The 22818-nt window shown below is 31.7% G+C and overlaps 1 protein-coding gene across 2 annotated transcripts in view; it reads right to left on the bottom strand.

Moving 5' to 3' along the window:
• LOC105334969 (ankyrin repeat domain-containing protein 17) overlaps positions 1-22818 on the bottom strand; it is a 776771-nt gene that overhangs the window by 16499 nt on the left and 737454 nt on the right. The window lies entirely within an intron of this gene.

The following is a 22818-nucleotide window of genomic DNA, read 5'->3' as shown; positions in this document are numbered from 1 at the left end:
TTGTATTTCCTGGTCAAATATTGGTTTTTAACTTTTTAATCATATGATAAACTATTTCATATTTGTATGTACATTTGTATTTTGACATATTTCTGTATGGTGTTAAACATAAATATACAGAGGACATTGTATTGAGTGTATAGAAACATACATATATATATATATATATATATACTAATAAAATGTTTATGTCTGTCCTAGCTCTTTCAATCATCCAACTCTTTCCCTCTTGCACATGTTTATTGAATGTTTAATGTACAATGGATGCTGTATGTACAATCTTCATGTTGTCCCTTGAGGGCCTTAATTGGTAAATAAAGAAATTAAAATTGTTTTGTACGATTTTTATACCGTACGAATTCTATACCGGGAATCATGTATGTAGAAAATTAAATATTTTTAAAAAACATTTTTGTCCGGTTTCTTGCATATTGATTTGTGTTTTTTTTTAATTTTAAAAAACCCTATTTTATTTCAGATAGTTGATCCTGTCATATGGTGTGGCTATTGATTGAAGTACTTGATGAGTCTTGAAATTAAGCAAGCTGATTTTGTACTACAGTCTGTTGCTACTGAGTTTTCCAACACCAGAAATGAGTTCCAATTCCTGATTTTGATACATTCGATGACCAACGGATTTTTTGAACTTGTTTTATTAAAAAAGGTGAAGGCACATTTTTGCACCTGAATAAATTCTTCATTATTACAGTTCAATTTTTTCTGTAATATATTGTTCTGAGATATCATTTTTAAGAAGACAAAAGAGAAACCAGCAGACATATTCACAAAACTTTCCTAAGTTGTGACTTAAGAGTTTTACTCACATATGACTTAGATAAAAAGTTAGAAAAATCCTTAGATCAGCTTAAGACATACCTTATGATGTAGATCGACGGTATCCTATAAAAACCTTATCAAAAAATCATTTTATAATATTATATTCAGTACTTTAATTTAAGAGACTTTTATGGGGAAAAATCACTATGAATTTGACAGAAAAAAATTAATCAACACGAAAAAAAACAGTATATTTCAATTTGTATACATTTTTAAAATAAAGGTATCTATTGAGATTTACAAGGAAATTAGTAGCTAGTAAAACATGAGAATATAATACAATCCAATGATTATTTTAACAAGAAATTTTCTTGAAATTAGACACTCTTACCATATGGGTAATACACGAGAAAGCACCTTTTCATAGAATTCATGGGGGGGGGGGGATTAATAAAATCACTTTTAATTTGCAATGAATAGAATATTAATGTTAGTTACAAGTATGATTATAAAAAAATTGGTATTAATCTACCTCAAAAATACATTACACAATTCAATTTCAATTCTTTATTTCTTTAATCTTTACATTTTACTAGTATCAGTATAACATGTGTATAACATGAGGTGGTAGTGTATTTACAGGAGAACTTGTGCACGTACCAATAATAACATATACTATACTATATATACCGGTTGAGAATACAAAACAAAAGAATAACAATTATGTAATACAAATAGCATTCTTTTAGAGATGAATTTGCCAAGATCTTTAACATTTTCAGTATTAAAAGTTGAATTAATTTAAACATAGAAGGTTTTTTTTATAATAATATTCTTTCATGTATAATATGCGCAATGTTCTGTTTAAAGGACAAAGAAATAAAAAATGGAATTCATCTTCAACACTTGTTTTGCAATGTGGAAAAAATCTATTTTCTCTATTTGTGATATTATATCTGCCAGTTTCAATAGCGAGGCGATGTGACGATAGTCGTAATTGAATTATATATTTCTGTAATTTAATGGGAATAGGTTTTCCTAAATAGTATTGAAGATGCATATCATCGATAAGATATTTGTAAAAGGAACACTTTTTCGAATTTTCAGCATTTGCAAAAATATCTTGTTTGGCCTGATCAAAAATTCGTTGTTATACAAGTAGTAAAATACCATTGTTTATTTTTTGGTTAGTCCATATATAAAAGAAACCGAGGTCAATGAGAATTTCCTTTACATCGAAAACCCAGTTTTTATAACCGTGTTCTTCACAATTAATATACATAACTTCGTAGCAATGTCTAATTATACAATTGTCAATAATTAGACATTTTTCCAAAACATAATAATGTTAAACATTCTATAATGTACAAGGGGCACATGGCCTAATCCAGCATATAAATAAGCAGTATTTGTATTTTTCTTAACTCCGAGAATTTGTTTACAGAAATTCTGTATGAAGTTTTTCGATATTGCAACCTATATTATTTCCCCATATTTCTGAACAATAATTAACAATTCCGCCAATAAAACATTCCCCGTATATTTTTTCTAAGCGCAAACAATGCTTTTCTACCTTGTTCAGAAAATTGTTTTTCAGCTTTAGTAAAGTTGTTGTTAAAGTTGAAAAGTATTCCTGAGTAAGTGAATTGATTTACAATTTCTCAAACATCATTACCAATGTGCCACCACTCACTATCTTTTACTCTGTCGTTGTTTCTGAAAAACACAATTTTTCTACTTAATTCATCAAACAAAGCTGCAAGTCTCTTCCAATTATTTTTCAGGAATAAAATGAAAATGTGAAAATCATCTTGCATGGCTAATACTAATTAAAGTAAATTAACTCTTTAGCAAAAAATATTTTCATAATTTATTGGTCAATTTGCAAAGCAATAAATGTAACATACTTAAATCAGTGTCATGATTAAATAGATGAACAATTTTCATTTTCGCGACACAGAGACAATATTTGTAAAAAAAAAACAAAAAACAAATTGATTATTTCATGAGCTCACAGTAAGGCACGTAGCAACGGGGGAGGGGGGGGGGGGGTGGTGGTCCATCTTTTTATTTTTGTCAATGTACTTTTTTGTTATATTCATTATTAGAAAAATATACGTACAATGCTAATGTGCTCTATAGTTTTAAAAAGTATCTATAAAAGGGTTGTTAGGTTCAGAGAATAAAGATTTGATCGCCCTATTCTGCCGATCTTTACAAATAACATCAAAAAACACCAATAGTTCGTGAAATCGTGATTTAGACTAATGCTGATCTAAAGCTAGGACGACGAAATGCAGGTTCCTGAATTTAGGAGAGCTTAGAGAAACTGATCTAAAACTAAGACTAACGTTTGTTAAGAGCATGGTCCTAGGATAGATTCATGAACATGTCTGCATATTCTTGATAGCTATATATTAACTCTTCTACTACCATATCATAATGGTCCGCTAGTGTGTCATATGGAGTGTTATAATATTTATGAAATAGATCCCCGAGATCTCATTACCAATTTGCCCACACCTGGCGGTGTCCTTGCCAAGGTGTTACTGAAAAGTATCTTCCTCTACATGGGGAGTAGCCTATGTCTTAATCTGTATAGAAAGACGAAGCAGAAAGACAGCTTCCAGTTGAGTATCTTTTATTCAGATACAACATTTTAACAATAGATATTCATATTAATTACAATGAAGTTTATCAACATTAATATTCAATACAAAAATCTCTGAAAATCAAATATTAGTTGAACCCCATGGATCTCTTAACATTACTTGTGAGAATGCGCACAGGTGTAATAATCTTAGCTGTAAAAAAAGGAGACTACTGGAGAGCTGTGTTTTCCTCACCTCCATTTTATACGCACGGACATTCGTATCCTAATAAGTAAATGCGTCCATACTAATGATTTGACGCAACGTAGTCAGCGATAGACGTTTATTTTTATTTTATGACCCAGCGTCAACAAACTCATCACAGCACTTCATTTTACATTTCTTAATGAGCAAAAACAATTATACGCTATCTATATAACGCGTGTTCTTTAACCAATTTCTATACAATTTCCGTTATGATAACTACATGAAGCTATAGCATTGTCACGGGACTTCCAATTTAGCTTCTACTGAATCATTATTTTAAAACGGGATGAGAATTTTAGTTAAAAGGTGGGAATTTGCTAAGTAAATCTTGTGCAACAATATCTCATATACATTGCTGAATGTTTTCGAAAAGATACCAATTTCTGGATAACGGGTCTTCCAACAATTTTTTGGAATTGCCATGGGTACCAATTGCGCCCAATTGTTAGCAAAACTATTTTTATATTCATATGAAGCAGAATTTGTACACGAGAAGAAGAAATAACTTGCTGTGTCCTTCAACTCGAAATTTGTGTAAATCGATATACCCCAGTAAACTCTCCATACAGTACTATTTATCAAGATACAATTCCTAGAACTAAATCTGATTCATATTGAAAAAAATCTTTAATATTTCAGATGCTATTTACTTATAAAAATAATTTGCAACTGATATTTAAAAATCAACATCTTTTTGTCAATTTTGAAGAAACATTTCTAGTAATAGCAATAATACAAAGGTTCCGAAATATCTTCTTCATGGCAACGGAAAAAAAATATAATTCATACAAAATGAAATAAGACACAGTTGTTCAGTAAATGTTTATTTACGCATGCTACCTAAACTGTGTTTGGGAAAGGAAAGAAGATACGTACGAATCACTTTCATGCTTGTTTGTTTCTATTGTTTTTGTTGTTGTTTTTTTTGTATTTAGAGAATCTTCATAATTGGGTTTTAAAATCTTTATTATGGATACAGTGATCATGTTCATAAAAGTATCTTAAGATATTAAAAATGTCTTAGGATATATCTTATGACCTAATTTTGATACATTTCTTTTTTTCTTTAATAAGATACCAACAAAATATAATGCGAAGTGAAATCAAACTACTCAAATTTCAAATAGTATTGTGTCTATCATAGATATATTGAATATTCAGCTACTCTATAAAATGTGGCATTTGATCTACCAATGACGTTTAGTCATTTTATGCGCGCCGATTTCGTATTAACATTACATTTACGTATACATTCAGTGAATATGCTCCCTAAAAAGTATTTTTTCCACTCAGTTTAGATATCAACGTGGCATTCTCACCTTATACTTGGAATCGAAGTTCTATGGTCTGAGACATAGTGTTAAACACTCCTTCTAGTAGTTATTAGATACAAAATCCAACCTTTGTAACTTCAGAGCTGGGGAAGGGAGGGGATTTCTAAAGAACTTGAAGAGGAACCGTCTTGGAGTTAAAGAGGAAACATTCGATTTCAAGCTTTCAAGTTTTTGTCTTGATATATGTACATGTTATGATATTTGTTACGTGATCATTAATTTTAAACTGTGTCCAACTGACCGCTATTCATCAAATAAATATAGATTAATTTTTATATTAAAATACGAATTTTCTCTCCCGATTAGATATTAATATTGATACTTATATTATTATCATCATTTTACTGATACATTGAATCAGATAAAAAATGTTTATTTAGATCTTGAGTGATTCATAAAAACTGAAAATATTCTGAAATTCAAAACAGATTTTGCTCTTAATAATACATAATCCATGTGCAAACATAGATGGGGTGTGGAGTCGGGTCGGTTAAAATTCAAACTAATTAAAATCAATTGGTAGAATTACAAAAAATAGGTCTTTGAATCACCCACCCCACTCCCAGAAAGCAAATTCAAATATGATGCATCCCATATATACTCTCTCTCTCTCTCTCTCTCTCTCTCTCTCTCTCTCTCTCTCTCTCTCTCTCTCTCTCTCTCTCTTGCAACTACTATTGAATAATTATTTCCGTTACAGATGAGAATGAATTTCATTATAAGTATCACTTTTGAACCACTATTCATAGGTGTTAAGCCTCCGACCGTTACTGCAGTAGCCGTCATTCAATATGGCGATGACCACAAAAGGCATAACATTTTCAAGACGATAACTTGCTAAGCAGAAATATTAGAACACGTTTTTCGCCGTTGACGAATTTTGAAAATATGAAGTGATGACAGGTCATTAGTACTTACATATTGAGTTTTATCGACGTTTAAAAATGTGACGATGGCAGAAACTATATCATTTGATGACGGTAACTACTGATTGATTAACAAAAGGATTGTTTGCAACTGCCTAAATGATTGTATTGATACCATTATTGTTGCAGTTGAATATATATTTTTTATTGGAGATAAAGTTACAATACATCAATTATTATTATTGATATTCAATTTCAATACGGGGAGCAACTGTGATACATCAAGTAAAATTAAGCAGACAGCCGCTATAGTAATATATTACATAAAGGAACAATAATAGAGTTCAAGTCTTATTATAAGCGCATTTATAATAGTTTACATTTTCTTTAAACAAATTAGCACACTGTATGTTTAAACCCCATCCCCCTCACCAACCAAACCGATGGAAACATTATGCATATGTATTGGAATTCAATAAATATGTTTTACATGTATGTCAATTTTTCAACTTTGAATTCAATTATGTTGAGTAAACTACTAGTATATATACGGTAAGAGTTAAACATGCCAACAAATCTGAACAGAATTCCACAATCATTATGAATACAAGTAAATCAAATTATTAACGCTTTTAAACATGTGACCAGGTTCATAAAAGATCTTAAGATCTATCTGAAGGCTTGTCATGGGATTTGTCTTAAGCCATATCTTATTACCACGCTTAGAAAGGATGTAAACTGAAGCTATTCTAAATTAAAATATCTTAAATAAACTGTATCCTTTTTAAAATGAAAATATCAACAAAATATGTGAACAATTAATGTGATTGTCAATCATAAACATACTTGAATATTAAGCAAATACATTTTCAAAGATCCCTAGTGTGGTATTTGATTCACTAATGCTCAATTTTGTATCACTCATTACATATTTATCAGTCATTCTCATTTATGTGACTCGATTTTGAAATATCACTGTCGCTCAAGTTAAGATCGTTCTTTCTTAAAGTGAAGGGATAATATTATACATGTTTTGCAGTACATGTAAATGATTTTGGAAGTTTCTTTCCAATTCATATATAATAAATCGCCGTTTATGTTTGAAATGCATTATTGTAATTTCAACAGCCGATTTATAGATGGCACAGTGTTTTCCATATATCACTATATAGGCTAGTGATAATGTTCGTCCATTTTTTTTTTTCATTTTTTTTTTTTTGCTATTGAAGTAGACAAAGGAAAAAAAAGAAAATATATATTTTTGATGTAATAAAACTCCATCATTTAGAGACTAAAGTTTTTGCCATTCGTCAATATTTTTAAATCAAGGATTGATAAAACTTGTCGCAATGTTAGCATTAACTAGCGTTACTAAAACTTACCTCCGATAGAAACTAAGCCAAAAACGATATTGTGTGAATAAAGTTTCATTCGAATATATCTTTTTTGTAGGTATTTAAATATATGATCAGTCTTTACTGTATGACATTTGCGTTGTTAAAAAAAATCGCCATCTTCCGATTCTGTTCACTGTAATATGAATATGGGTTAACAAGTGTTACCGCTTTTTCTCTGCGTAAACAATACTCTCTGAATAATCCTATCCTATCTATCCATTGGGTAGTTTTATAGCTTAATTTTTGGCGATATTCAAAGTTAATAAAGATATGATGTAAAGAAAAACAATAAAATATATGACTTTTTGTTAACAAGTGTTACCGTGAACAAGCGTTGTTTTCTTTTATTTTCGAAACGAATATTACTAATCGAGAATTTCAAATATCTAGGCACCCATGACGTAACAGTAAAGTAAAAACCACTAGTAAGAAAAAAATTACCACAACAGCAGCACTTTTGAAAGATCACAACATTTGTTACTTAAAGTTTTTATCTTCATGTGCACTAGTACATTCGAGTATCGATCATATGACGTATATGACTTTTTTTGACAATGCCCATACAAGTATTAAGAACATGAGTATACGACTCATTATAACGGCACCCATTAAAAGCTGTATATATTATTTCTTTTTGGTAAAAATATGCACTGACTCTAAGAGCAATGGTAACAGATTATAAGGAGCTTTGTTATGTATAAAGAAGTTATAATACAACGCCCGTTACCGCCTTTATTACACAAAGATACAGTTTTAAGTTATTTCTTTATCGTGTAGATGTTTTTCATTGTTTAAATATGTAAAGACACATTTCAGTATTTATCTTGTATAATGATTTATAAGCAATTTATTCAACATGAAAAGTTTATTGAATGGAATTATTGGTCACGGTGTATGTGCGGTTCTATATGGAAGAGGGAGGGGTCTGGATCCCACCTGGAAAATTATATCTACCGTACAAAATAAATTTATCGAAAATAGGCCCCTTCCCCCAGCAAACGAAGATAATCCTCGGATCCCCCTCTTTAAAAAAATCTGGATCTGCTCATGTTCGTTTTACATGTAATGAAGCTAATCCAGTAATAATTGAGATTGAGAACGTCATATAAATTCGTCTATGATATATGCATCCTTAAATGGTAAAATATATATTAATATTCTTAAAGCAGTAAAACCTTTCCTGATTTAATTTAACATGATTTTTTTCCTCAGCGATACTTTACACAGCAGAAATGCAACCGCCGGTATTGGGAAAAAATCAAGGGCAAAAATAATAAAATGAGAGAGGAAAAGTAAATTTTATATGTTTTACATTTTTTGTCAATGAACGTTATTATTAGGAATATTGAATTACCTATTGAAGATATACCTAAATAGTATCATATAAAGGAATATAGTTTGAAGTTTCATCTAACATCCGTTACCTTATCTTTTCATTTTGTACCACTCAGACATATATATGTTTCTCACATTAAAGTAACAATCTTTGAAATGGGTCTTTGTATGTAAGCAAATTTGCTTCAATTTCCATGCGTGCTGGGCATTCAATTTTTTTGCAGTTTTATTAAAAGTGTCCTCGGTTTTAAAAGTTTTAGCAAAAGACTGCTCTATAATTTGAAAGATATATAGAATTAGTGAATTTTTAAACTATTTATTTTTTTATTGCTGAAAAAAAACCCACAGCTTTTATAAGATTAACATCCGTTACTGTGATTTCACCCCCACACCCCACACCCCCAATGCAAAGAATCTGAGCTAGATTTGTAAATAAAAAAAGTTATGTGGGGAATATTTTAAGAAAAAGTATCATAGATGATGTTCTTTTGAAAAACCAAATTATTAAAACAATCTGGCAAACTTACTTTATTAACAACGTAACCAGTGTAATGGAGTAGCAATTCTGAGAATGACTGTTATACGTTTTGTAAAAAAGTGTGTCCCTTTTTGTATTTAAATTTTATCTCCCATTTCAAAAATCAGCAAGGCTTGGTCACCTTATTTAGAATCCAAATCCTCCGAGACCCGAGACAGATTTTCAAAACCTCCTACAAGTAATGATAACATACACATTGAAACTCTTGTAACTGTATATATTATATTATATTATATGCCGATCAGGTATAATTCGCCGCATATTATTATTTTAATAAAATACAAATTACAAAAACGGCTCATTTAGATCTACATGTAAATATATAAGATGGAAAACTTTCTTGAAATATAGAAAACGGATTTTATACTCAAAAGATATAACATGAGCTATGTGTGGATTGGCGGAGAATCACATATTCAGTTTAATGAAAATAGGCCTCGCACCCTCCCGAAAAGCAAATGTAAATATTATTAGATATTATCCCTGGTTACCAACCACCCTCCTCCCGCAAATATTTCCGCAAATAATCCATTCATATGTTGTTTGTATTATATTTAGACTCAAAAACAAGTAAAGAAAAATGTATACATGTAGGTAGGTGTATTCAGTGAACCCATCAACTGTATCTCCCAATAACATCCAAATGCTTGTACATCTAGATTTATTGTTTGTGTGCTTATTTATATCCCAAAGTACTATGACATGATGTATATATTAGTTCATCTTAGTTTTAGAAGTGCTGGTTCACAATCTACATGTTTACTGTTGAGTTTATTGAGAATAAGATAGCTGGTGGGATGTCTTAAATAAAATGGATTAAATATAAAGGTTAACATAATATTTTGTTCTGATATACGACGCAAAAAATGCACTTTTCCTGAATTAATGCCTAAATGTATAAATTGGTACTGCAGTATTTATTTCAATGCAGTTTACATTTCTACACAGATTTGATTTGAACATATTTTATTGTGTAATTACACAAGAGGATTGGAAACAAGTTCTTACAGTTCTACTCTGCTGATTGCAACAATATAATTTTTGCTATTTCTTGTGTGATATTTTGAAACATTTTTGGTTACATGAGGAATAATGTTGCTCAAGTACTCAGGTACTTGATTTGTTTGAATTTTAAACATGTTTATTAATTTAGCCTTATTACGTCGACTGACAAGAGGTTCCCAGCCAGTTTTTGTGTAGAGAGATTCTGTAGGTGCTAAAATGGGTAACCCAGTAACTATCCTTGAAGCACTTAACTGAACTTTTTCTAATCTCTCCATGTCAAACATATTACAACCGCCCCATACTACAGAAGAATATTCAAGAACTGGTCTAATGAATGTGATATACATTTTTTAATAAATTTGTTCTACCTTATAAAGTAAACTTTAGTTTTTTCTACACAGGAAATAAATGTCAAAGTTAAAACTCTTTGTTAAAAATATGATTGTACTTTTTATAAATGATTTTACTAATGCTTATTTATTTATTTATTAAACCTTCATTTGATTTAATTATTCAATTTATTCAAATTATAGTAGCTGACACCAGTCTCCGAAGTAACTGACATCTTTTTCTTAACTTCGTGTTAGTATTCAACATCGTCCACTTATAAACACCGCTTGCATTGGATTTAAGTTAAATGTAAGAACATGCTATCGCTTCATATTTCACTAAAAATGTGTCCTTTCTGATATACTTCATTTTATCAAATAAAATATACAACATGACTACTTCAGAATATATCAGAAAGGACAAATTTATGTACAAAAAGAACGAAAATAACTAGAAAGCAATAAAAATATCAATACATAGCAAATTATCAACATGAGAACTTCGTGTCTTTTTGGTCATCGTCATGTTGGAAGACGGTAGCTGTGGTAACGGTCAGTCCTCAATACCAGTAACTATTAAATTTCACAACCTGTGTTGTCTATAGTTCAATTTTAAAATTCATGAGAAGTGGTTTTTTTTTCTTACAAACTTACTTATTTCAGTTTGGTATAAATATCTTTATAACAAGCTAATTATTTTGTGTTAATAGAGGCTAAATATCTTTTATACAAGTTATCTATTTAGTTTTGATCAAGCACTCACTTCCCCTTAGCCTAAATAACCAGTTCGGTCACACATTTGTCAATTCTCTTCCATCCTGTTTGATGACTGCCTCAAACATCTATGCTAGTCTTTTTAATTTTGAATTTTTAGTTTGTCGGTATTGTATCATATTTTGAAAGAATAATTACGAGGGTTGATCCAATAGTAATGTCACAGATGCAATAAAATCGTGAAAAATCGACAAAAAACTTATCTACCTAATTCAGTTCAGATCTAAAAAAAAATTACTGCATTATGATAAATATTTCTGAAGTAACTAATTACTCTTTTTGTAATCGATGGGGTAATATGATGGATATTATTTAATGTGCGATCAGTTTGTCGATCTCTCTTCAAGAAGTCATGAACGAAGCTTTATGATACAGCTCATAACGTAAGAACCTAGAACTTCAGAGCGAATACCTTCTTTCTATTAACGTAACACATGCTTTTATTAAATATTGGAACCACTTTAAGGGAACCCTTTTCATTCGCTCTCAATTTTAGATTGATATGTCAGTTCCAGTACATTTTCTAATGATTTCTATCCATCGAAGCAAAGAATGCCTCGTATCACTATTCACATGTCGAGTATTTTTATTCCTTGATATAGAGACAAAGGGCATTGTGTATATGTCCGAAATGGACGGTAACGGTCCTTAAATTTTTAAAACAGTTAGGAAAAGTATATGATATATCTGTTTCAAAATATTGTGTTGTTTTTGGTCTTTTTCAAATTTTGGAAGCATGTAGTTTATGCATAAATACAAACCTTGAAAATACGTAAATTCATGACGCGTCGATGTCACGTATATATCACCCTACAAAGTGTTAAGTGTTCAATGAAATTTAATCAAAATTTTACTTTAAATCAGAATTTTGATAAGGAAAGTTTTGATGTATCATTTTATACAATACAGCGCCAGCGCGAAACGTGGTGCATAGTGTCACGGTGTGAAATTCAATCTTTCGGACTATATTTAATTATTGTGTAAATTAACTTTTTCGGACTTTGTGTTAATTGCTACAAAAACTTTTTATCTATTTCGACAACTGTTTTATAAACGTTATAAATTCCGCGCAGCATTAATCCCACCTGAGGCACAATCAGTGATGGACAGCTAATCTTTTAATTGACTTCTGTTTATGTTTATTGACACTTAAGCTTCTTTCATCTTATTAATCCTTTTATGTACATGCTGCTAAAATGTCCCGAGTTACTCAATAGCTGTTTGATAATTGATTTACTTACATCTGTACTTATTATGTTAATCCTTCATTGTGTTGTTCCATTGTTCATTATATATTATTCTGAATTGTTAGTTATAGTCAGTTGGAATCGGACCTTCGGTGCTGATGCATACCAAACTCACGTAAAAGTATATTTCATGTAAAGTCTATATAAAAGTCTAAATCTAAAACGCGTGTTGGCTTGTTGGAGGTTTTATGAGGCAGGGTCCAACAACAAGAGAAAAAGCTCACGGTTGGCCCAGTATTAGTCCAGTACGGGAGAGAACGCCCCGTAATATTTGGTGGATAAACCTAAAGGTAACGATACCCGGGACTGCTACATATATTTTGTAGTAGTCAGATCCTGGACCTCTACAACAGTTTAGCGAGTTTCCATAGATTCAGAGTCTACAGATGAAGAAGACAATTTAAACTAAATTCAACATGGAATATTCTTTCCGACCGCAGTGGAGACAGAAGAAGTTCAGCTTCCCCTCATGTCAACGTCCAGTGTGCGGAAAGTGCGGAAACGTGCATACCAACGTTTTATGTTTCGCGTTCAACCAGAAGTGTTACCGATGTCACAGAATTGGACATTATTCCAGAATGTGTTTTACACAGGTTAAGAAACCAACAAAATGTGTTGAAAAGGAAGCAGGTTTGGGTCGTAAAAAGACGCGAGACATGAAACGACTGTGCAAATATCTTGAAAACAAACGTACTTTGAGAGAATTGCCGTTCAATTCACTTCGCAACAACCAATTTCATTCTTTGTTTGATACCTCAAGTATTTTACGAACTGAGCTACACAGCATTAAGATTAAGCTACGCATACGAAGAGTACGGTTGAATATATACGAAGTGCTGATTCTGAGAACGCAAGACTTCAAAATGAAAATACGGATTTGAAAACGAAGCTGCAAGAAAACTCGAGACGTTCTGACATTGATATGTATGTGAAGAAAATTCATAAATTAGAAAAAGAGGCACACGGTGATAGAGTACTCATGGATATAATGCAGAGGAAACTAAAAGATATCGGGAGTGAACATTCTCAATATGTAATGAAAATTCAGACGGAGGCTGACGATACAATCAAACAGCTGAGGGAACAAAACAACGCCCTGCTGCAGACCATTTGGGTATTGGAATGTGATAACGAACATCTAGAGGCCGTGTTGCTTGATAAACAACTTGACCGCCGATTTCAATCACACAGGCAGCAAAGAAGACAACAACGCGGCTACCGTCGATGATAAAATTCAAAACACGAGGACGTGTTTTACGCGGACGCGAAGCATGTGTCACGGTGTGAAATTCAATCTTTCGGACTATATTTAATTATTGTGTAAATTAACTTTTTCGGACTTTGTGTTAATTGCTACAAAAACTTTTTATCTATTTCGACAACTGTTTTATAAACGTTATAAGTTCCGCGCAGCATTAATCCCACCTGAGGCACAATCAGTGATGGACAGCTAATCTTTTAATTGACTTCTGTTTATGTTTATTGACACTTAAGATTCTTTCATCTTATTAATCCTTTTATGTACATGCTGCTAAAATGTCCCGAGTTACTCAATAGCTGTTTGATAATTGATTTACTTACATCTGTACTTATTATGTTAATCCTTCATTGTGTTGTTCCATTGTTCATTATATATTATTCTGAATTGTAAATATGGTCAGTTGGAATCGGGCCTTCGGTGCTGATGCATACCAAACTCACGTAAAAGTATATTTCATGTAAAGTTTATATAAAAGTCTAAATCTAAAACGCGTGTTGGCTTCTCTGAGGTTTCATGAGGCTGGGTCCAACAACAAGAGAAAAAGCTCACGGTTGGCCCAGTGTTAGTCCTGTACGGGAGAGAGCGCCCCGTAATATTGCACAGTATGACATTACTTTTGGATCAACCCTTGTTCATATGGAAATGAACGTACCATCTTATACAATACAGCGTCAGCGTGAAACGTGGTGCATAGTATGACATTACTTTTGGCTCATTTCTTGTACATATGGAAATCTATTAATATACAGAAAAAACATTCTTAAAAGTATGGCACGTCATTATGGTCTTTCATGGTAATTCACATATTTTATATCAAAGTCCAGGCTTTTTAACATCATCGATGCCTGGTTTTTCAAGAAAAGTGGATCACGTAGATTTACTTACCTTGTCACATCGGTCATTTGCAAAATTGTTTTGTTTTAAACCATTCGGATTGTGTATATAAGTACTCTGAAGTGGATATTAAAAAGATGCTTGAGTTTCTGAAAGACAACATCTATGTAGTTTTTGGAAATCAAGTCTTCCAACAATCTGTTTGAATTCCCATGGGTACTAATTTCGCCCTATTGTTAGCAGACCTATTTTTGTATTCATATGAAGCAGAATTTATTCAAAAACGTGTACGTGGAAAAATAAAACACTCACCGTGGTCTTCAACTCAGCATTCAGGTATATCGACAATTAGTTGTCATATCAGTTGTTACTTCCATACTTACATCGACTCGATATATTCCAAAGTTTTGAAACAAAAGATACCACAGAGTTTGCATCACCTGTTTCATAATTGGATATTTTACTGGAAAAGGACATTGATGGTAACCTAACAACAACACTTAATGATAAACGTGATGTCTTCAATTTTTCTATAGTCATGCAACTTTCCTTACTTATTATGAACAGTTTCTAAGGCGAGGCAAGATACTGACAAACAAGTTGATAAAACATGGCTATCAACAATCTCGTTTGAAGTCATCTTTTCGTAAGTTCTATGGTCGATACAACGACCTTGTCAGCAAATACAATCTTCCACTTGGTTGCAGGCTGACTGACGTTTTTCCTACTTTTGTTGGGCATAATTGAAAAACCTTTCAACGGATTTTTCTGTTTTTCTCGCGATCGATTGCAACAAAAAGCAACCGGTGGGTGTGATCGGTCAGAAGAGGATGCTCACTCCTCCATTGTACCTGATACTACCTCTATTTTTTAAGACTTCCGTGTTTCCTCTGCTCCTGTCTTGTACTTTTCCTTTGAACTTTTGATTTTGAACATTGTTCGTTATCACCACATGTCATTTCTTAGGTATAAAGCAATGAGTCTACATTTTCAAGTATTGTTATTTATTAACGTGAAAATAACATGTTTTCCATATATATGGTGTTTATTTGTTCATTTTTTGGACAGTGAGTGGTTCGCATGCCATAAACACAGCTTGGAAAAAAATATGACCTAACAATTTATTAACGATCCTAACTTTTCCTACACGATCTATGCAGTGGGCATGGACAATACAAGGTCCAGTCTCCAACTGATGATGAATGTGAATAACGACCACTTTATAGGCAAGACATACATGAGTGAATAAAGAGAGTTACTCTTGCCATAATAGATAATTAATTAAAAGGATTACTAAGGATTTAGTATTGCTTTCACAACAGGTGGCACGTTAATGTCTGGCGGTCAAGGTCTAAGTGATCAAGATGAAACTTTTCAATCACCAATTATTAAACATCATCAAAACGACTTCCTCCAAATCATATACCACATTCCAATCAACACTATATAGCTGAAAGGTCTTTTCATTTCTAAAGAACAACAGTTTTGTTGAATTTCACAAATCAATAACAAAAATGTCCTGTTTTCAACACATTGAATTGTGTGTTAAGGTCGGTCGCGCGTTTGAAATTTTGAGCCCCCTACGCAGGGTATTGCTCATTACTGTCGTAAAACGCAATAGCAGAGTAAAGTGTTCAAATATACGGATATCATGCAACGTTTTTATTTTAAAAAGATTGCTTATCATAATTTTTTTTTAGTGAAATGAATCCTTAGAATAATGTTCAGGGTCCGGTTTTTCGAAAGGTAGTTAAATTTAACACTGTGTGAAGGATAACAACGTGATAAATCCTAATCAAATGATTAGCTATCGCAGTGGTTAAATTCTGTTGATCAAAAGAAATTTAACGCATTGGTTAGCTAACACTGTGTTAACTGAGTTAACCACTTGGCAATCACTTGGTTACCCATCATTCAATTTTACTGCCTATATATGAAGAAAAAGATTTTGCTTTGGGATTTCAATAAGTTTGAATTTAGTGAAATATTATTAATATAATTATATGTTGAACATCTATATCATTTCAGGGTTCCATCCTATAAAGTCTGCAATTTTCCAAATCCTTTCTTTTCTTGTTGTCTATATAACACTGTTAAAGTACAATGTAATAGCTTCAAAATACCATTATAAATTCCTTTCAATATGTAAATTAATAAGGTACAAGTATCATAAAACACAGTCCAAAGGCTAAAAAACTGTTTCTGATAAATTTATAGGTTTTACCTTACACTAACATTCTATGAAAAGACATCCTGTCTCAGAATAAGAAAGCTTATGCAATTCTTAAAAAAAGTATACCCCATATTGCCAATTCCATTGAGGTTTAAGAAATATATGGTCATTTAAGTGAACCCACCATTTCCACTTTACTCTATTTAACATAGATTCATATAGTTCTTCTTTAGCAAAACATATTTACTTAATCTTTTAGTGGTCAATTGTTGTTCAATCTCTTGTAATAAGAAACCTTATTCAGTACTGCATGTATCTACATGATATTTTCATTATAAAAGCACCACATCACTTAGAAATACCCTTGCATGTATACCATTCCTTCCATGTATTGTTTTTCATTAAAAGCAGTGGGTTGACATCTTTCACCTAATATTATGAAACTTGTGGCAAATTCCTTGTGTCAGTTCTCAGACATATCTAAAAACAATTATCACAGACACTAAAAATTGACCTATTTTGATCAATTGGATGAATTGAAGCATTTTTAGTGACAAATATACATGCCGTTCTGCATGTAATTTCTTGTTTTTATTAAAAATTAAGCTTAACAATCAAATTTCATGAAAATCTTATTTAATATTCTGGTTTCTAATTCTCCTCCCTTTTCAACCATGATAAAAAAAAATTAAGACTTACCAGTGTGATGCCTGCCTTTATTAAAAAAAAAATCAAACACACCGGGGTAGCTGGAGACGGATAAGAAATCAACGAAAAATGTTAAAATGTTACATGTTTTTCTACTTATTTGATGCATAAATACAATACAAAGGTAAAAATAGTGTTGCTTCTTGTTCATTTCAAAAGTAGTTAATTTAGCAGATGTTATTTTAATTTATGTAAAATGTACATTACATATCCTACATATAATGTAAATTGAGACAATTGGAAGGAGTGTGTGATTTTTCAACTATGTAAATATATATATAAAATTTCATTTGGACAGGAAGGAGCTAAAAAATTGGACTTTTTTTTTTATATTTTTGTATTATAACAGAGGCTTACTAGTATTAATGCATATTTTATACAAGGACATTATAGACAAAACATAAAAAATAAATGTATTTAATCTAACATGGGTAATTAAAGACTACTATTTGTTGTTAAAAAAAAACACAACAATATAACATTTACACCTAAAACTGTGATAAACAAAAATTGAGTCATCTATATGTAACATTCTGTATATACGTTAGTTTATTTATTGAGTATTTCATATTTGGATGAAAATCTCAACTTTTATATTATAAAAGTACAAATATAAACTAACCAAAAAACAAGAGAGAGAGAGAGAGAGAGAGAGAGAGAGAGAGAGTGTGTGTGCAAAGGCTTATATTCATATTGTTTTACATACTTTAATGATTATCATTTCCAGTTTATGGTACTTTAAACAATTTCATAATAAGAACATGTTAGACATGTTAATAGCCCACTTTCTTTTGCAAAGTTAGACCTAACCATTAGGCACATAGCGTTAGGGAGGGTCCAACCCCCCCCCCCCCCACCCCCACTTTTTCTTGCAGCAAACAAAATTGTTCCTAAATTAACCTTAAAAGATTGAAATATTAATAGCGATATTGAAAATTGGAGTCATTTATATACCAGCTCCCCTTCCCCCTCCCTGGATTTGGGGGGAATTTTACAGGTGAGATCTTTTTTTATTTTTAGAGTACTAGGCATACTGCCCCCCCCCCCCCCACCCACCCACCCATACACACACGGATTAGGATTTTCATGATTTTGGGAAATAGGTGTCTTTGTTTTTTTTTGTTTTCGTTTTTTTTTGCTTGTCAAGATTTTTGATGATTAGTCTAGCCATTCCATTCCATAAACACATCTTAAAAAAATATCTCATACACTGCCAGTTTCCATGTACTATCCGTGTCCTCCTCATAAGCAGATGGGAGTTTAGACTTAGAGGGAAAATGTTAAAGTCCTATCTGATTCAAATTAAATTTTAAGTTTTTTGGTCAATTTTCATTTCAAATAAGCACAATTTCTCTGCATTGGAAAAGTGATCAAGATGACCTTACTTTACATTCACCAATTATTACACATCATCAAAATTGATTCCTCAAAAATGACATCACATTCCAATCAACACTAAATAGCTGGCAGGTCACTTCATTAATCCTAAAAGGAACTGAGTCTATCAAATTATACAATTTAATCATTACAAACTCATTTGATTAAGATGAATAACTCAAATCGACTATCAAATATCATTATATTATATCACATTGAATTGTATGTTAAGGATCATTTAATTAATGGCTTTTTTCTTATAAATGGCATGCAAAATCCCATTTTGAATTTATATTTTAGCAATGAGTGGTTTACAGGCGATTAACACACAGAGTGTTGCATTCTTTTAATGAACACAGTTTGGAAACTATCTCATACACTGCCTATTGCCATGCACTAGCCGTGTGCGCATGTGCAGATGGGAGCTTGGAGGAAAAATGTTAAAGTCCCATCAGATTCAACGTTTTCAGTTTTTTTGGTCAAATCTTTCAGATTCTTTATTTCTTATAAGCACAATTTCTCTGCATTGGAAATATGATGAAGATGACATTTTACATTTACCAATCATTACACATCATCAAAATTTCTTCCTCTAAACCAGATACCAAAGAAAATTGTGTCTATAATGTTATAAGATTTAATCATTACAAACTCATCAGAATAAGATGAATTTCACAATGTTACTATAAAAATATCATATTTTATCACATTGGATCATTCTCTCCTGTTTTTTTTCTTCATAAAAATGACATGCAAAATCCCATTTTGTGTTCATGTTTTAGCGATGAATGGTTTTCAGGCGATTAACTATACCCAGAGTGTTTAATTCCATGAACACATCTTGGTGGAAACTACATGTATCTCATACACTGAATTTTTAAATGCTATATCTGTGTGCATGATCAGCTCATGTGCAGATGGGAGTTTGCAGGAAAAATGATGAAGTCCTTTTAATTAGAGTTTTGGGTAATTCTTTCATATTCCTTATTTCTAATAAGCACTATTCCTCTGCTATTGGAAAAGTGATCAAGAACACTTTAGATTCATCAATCATTAGGCATCATCGAAATTTATTCTTTAAAATCACATACCACATTGTGATCAACACTAAATAGCTGGCATGTCTCTTCATTATATTCCTAAAAGGAACTGTGTCTATCAAATTATGGGATTTAATCATTACAAACCCATTACAATAAGATGAATTTTTCAAATCACCAATAAAAAAGTCATGTTTTAACACATAAGATTGAGTGATAAGGATCAATTTCTAATATGTTTTTTCATATATGGAATGGCATAACAGATCCCATCTTGAATTCATATTTTAACAATGAGTAGTTTTGGGCTATTAACTACCCTAGGTGCATTCCATTCCATAAACACATTGTAGAAAATATCTCATACACTGCCTGTTTCCATGCACTATCCATGCATGTGCTCAGAGAGAGAGAGAGAGAGAGAGAGAGAGAGAGAGAGAGAGAGAGATACATGCACTTATATTTATAAAAATAATGAGATATATAAACAGTGATAAATTAGGTTATATTTTGATTCTGTTTAGGTGTGTTAATAAACCTGAATGGTACTTCTTTATTTTTTTAGTTTCTTGTTCTTAATGATATATTAATCCGAGATTCCATGTGACCTTGATTGCTAATTTAATTCAGTCAGGATAAATCAAATGCAGATTAATTAATGGTTATATACACACATGTATTTATTCATTTTCATTAGATAATATATGTACTACATCATTATTTTTTTGAACTTGATCCTTTGTCATATTTTACAATAGTTTTCTTTGAACTTTCATTTTATTGTAAACAGATCTATTTAAAATATAATGTAACATGAAATTTCTTTATGTAAAAGCTAGCTGAATAAATTCGGAGAGGGGGGGGGGGGGGTGGTCCATGAACTCTCTGGTGTGATAGCAAGCCTAGTTTGGGGAGTTAAAACCACATTGGAATGTCATGCCAGAGCTGAGTCAGATTAGAAATATGATACTCTGATGAAACACATATGCAGCGTTTATCAAGCCTGGGACGAGAAACAAGTGAAGAAAAGGGGCCCAAGAGAGGATGAGGTTAAATTAAAAATCACATGAAATGAAAAAAAATATATATAGAGAGAGATCAAATCAGACAGAATAAATTTTAAAAAAGTCATTTAAAGCTTTTTTTACACAGGATTAAGACATTATACAGACATGCACTGAGAGAGAGAGAGAGAGAGAGAGAGAGAGAGAGAGAGAGAGAGAGAGAGAGAGAGAGAGAGAGAGAGATAAAGACATGTACATAAAAAAGAGATATACATATACAGAGTGAGATAGAGAGAGAATGAGAATTTTAAAGAAAGGGGAATAAAATAAGTGATAAAAAGTTAAAAGATACAGATAAATAACATTGACAGATACATCTGTCAAAGAAAAAGATATCATGATAAACTGACAGATTAACAGACATTTAACAAGAAAACAATGGAGAGAGAGAGAGAGAGAGAGAGAGAGAGAGAGAGAGAGAGAGAGAGAGAGAGAGACAGACAGACAGACAATGAGAGATATTGATTGGAGACCAAACAAGCTCATGCAGAAGCTCAGAAAGAGAGATAGAGGGATAGATCGAGAATGAAACAGAGAGATAAAGAGAGAGAAAGAGATAAGAGAGAGAGAGAGAGAAGTTATAAAAATAGAAAAAAATATGAAAGTCAGAGAGACAGAAAGATCAGACAGATGAAGAGCAGATAGAGAGCGGTTTTTTTTATGTATATATACATAAGGAGAGAGAGAGAGAGAGAGAGAGAGAGAGAGAGAGAGAGAGAGAGAGAGAGAGAGAGAGAGACAGACAGACAGACAGACAGAGACAGAGACAGACAGACAGACAGACAGACAGACAGAAAATGAGAGATTGATTGGAGACCAAAAAAGCAGAGACAGGGAGCGAGAGAATGAAACAGAGAGATAGAAGGAGAGAGAGAGAGAGAGAGAGATTATAGAAATAAGAAAAATATGAAAAACATAGAGACAGAAAGATCAAACAAAAGCAGAGCAGTAAAAAAAATAGAGAGAGGGGTTTTGAGATAAATGTATATACATTTAAGTAGCGGAGAGACAGCTTTTCATTACAAACAGGGGGACTTGAACCAATTCATGCCTAATTTTAATCAAAATTAAATTTACATCCTGTGGTATTGAATACATTGATATACTTATGAAATAATTAAAAAAACAAGTTCTGGATAGATGCATTTAAAGCATGGGTTGACCTGCATAATACAATAGAGTCTGGTGTACCTGCAGACTCAACTTTATTTTATAACCCTTTGATCCATATTGGAGGGAAATCTTTTTTTAATAAACAACTACTATTAGACAATAATATAAGTTTAGATATATCAATGATATTATTGAAGAAAATGGTACTTTTTTTTAGTTTTGATAAGTTTTGTGATATGTATACAGATGTAAAGGTCAACTTTTTAGAATAGAAAATTGGGCGAAAACCAAACTTTAAGAAAATTAGCAAACCCGCTTATTAGAGAAAACAATATATACAGTTATGAAATGTAAAAAGTCAAAGTTCTTCTATGATATTTTACACAGTAATATCTCTGTGACAACAGGTAAAAGAAGGTGCCTGGAATGAATTATTGGATATAGAGGACATGGATTGGAAAATAATCAATAAACTACATCTGTACCTTTCATAACAACAAAAGGCTGTAAACTTCAATGGTTCCAAAACAGAATAATTAACAAAATTTTAGCAACAAACTTTTTTTTTCAAAATTAAAAAGGTAAACTCTAAAATGGTTACCTTTTGTCACCTGAAGAAGAGGAAGCTGTAGAACATATATACATATATTGTGGAATTGTGATTGTGTTCAATCTTTTTTAGAGAATTTTATAAACATTATTTAGAAGAAAAAATCAATTTTCAGGTTACATTTACCCCAAAAAACTTTTATTCTAGGCATCCTTGGTAAAAGCAAAATATCCTTAAT

The sequence above is a fragment of the Magallana gigas genome, chromosome 8 (assembly GCF_963853765.1).
Source record: "Magallana gigas chromosome 8, xbMagGiga1.1, whole genome shotgun sequence".
Taxonomy (NCBI): domain Eukaryota; kingdom Metazoa; phylum Mollusca; class Bivalvia; order Ostreida; family Ostreidae; genus Magallana; species Magallana gigas.
The sequence above is the reverse complement of the archived record's forward strand: the minus strand, read 5'-3'. Positions and strand labels throughout refer to the sequence as shown.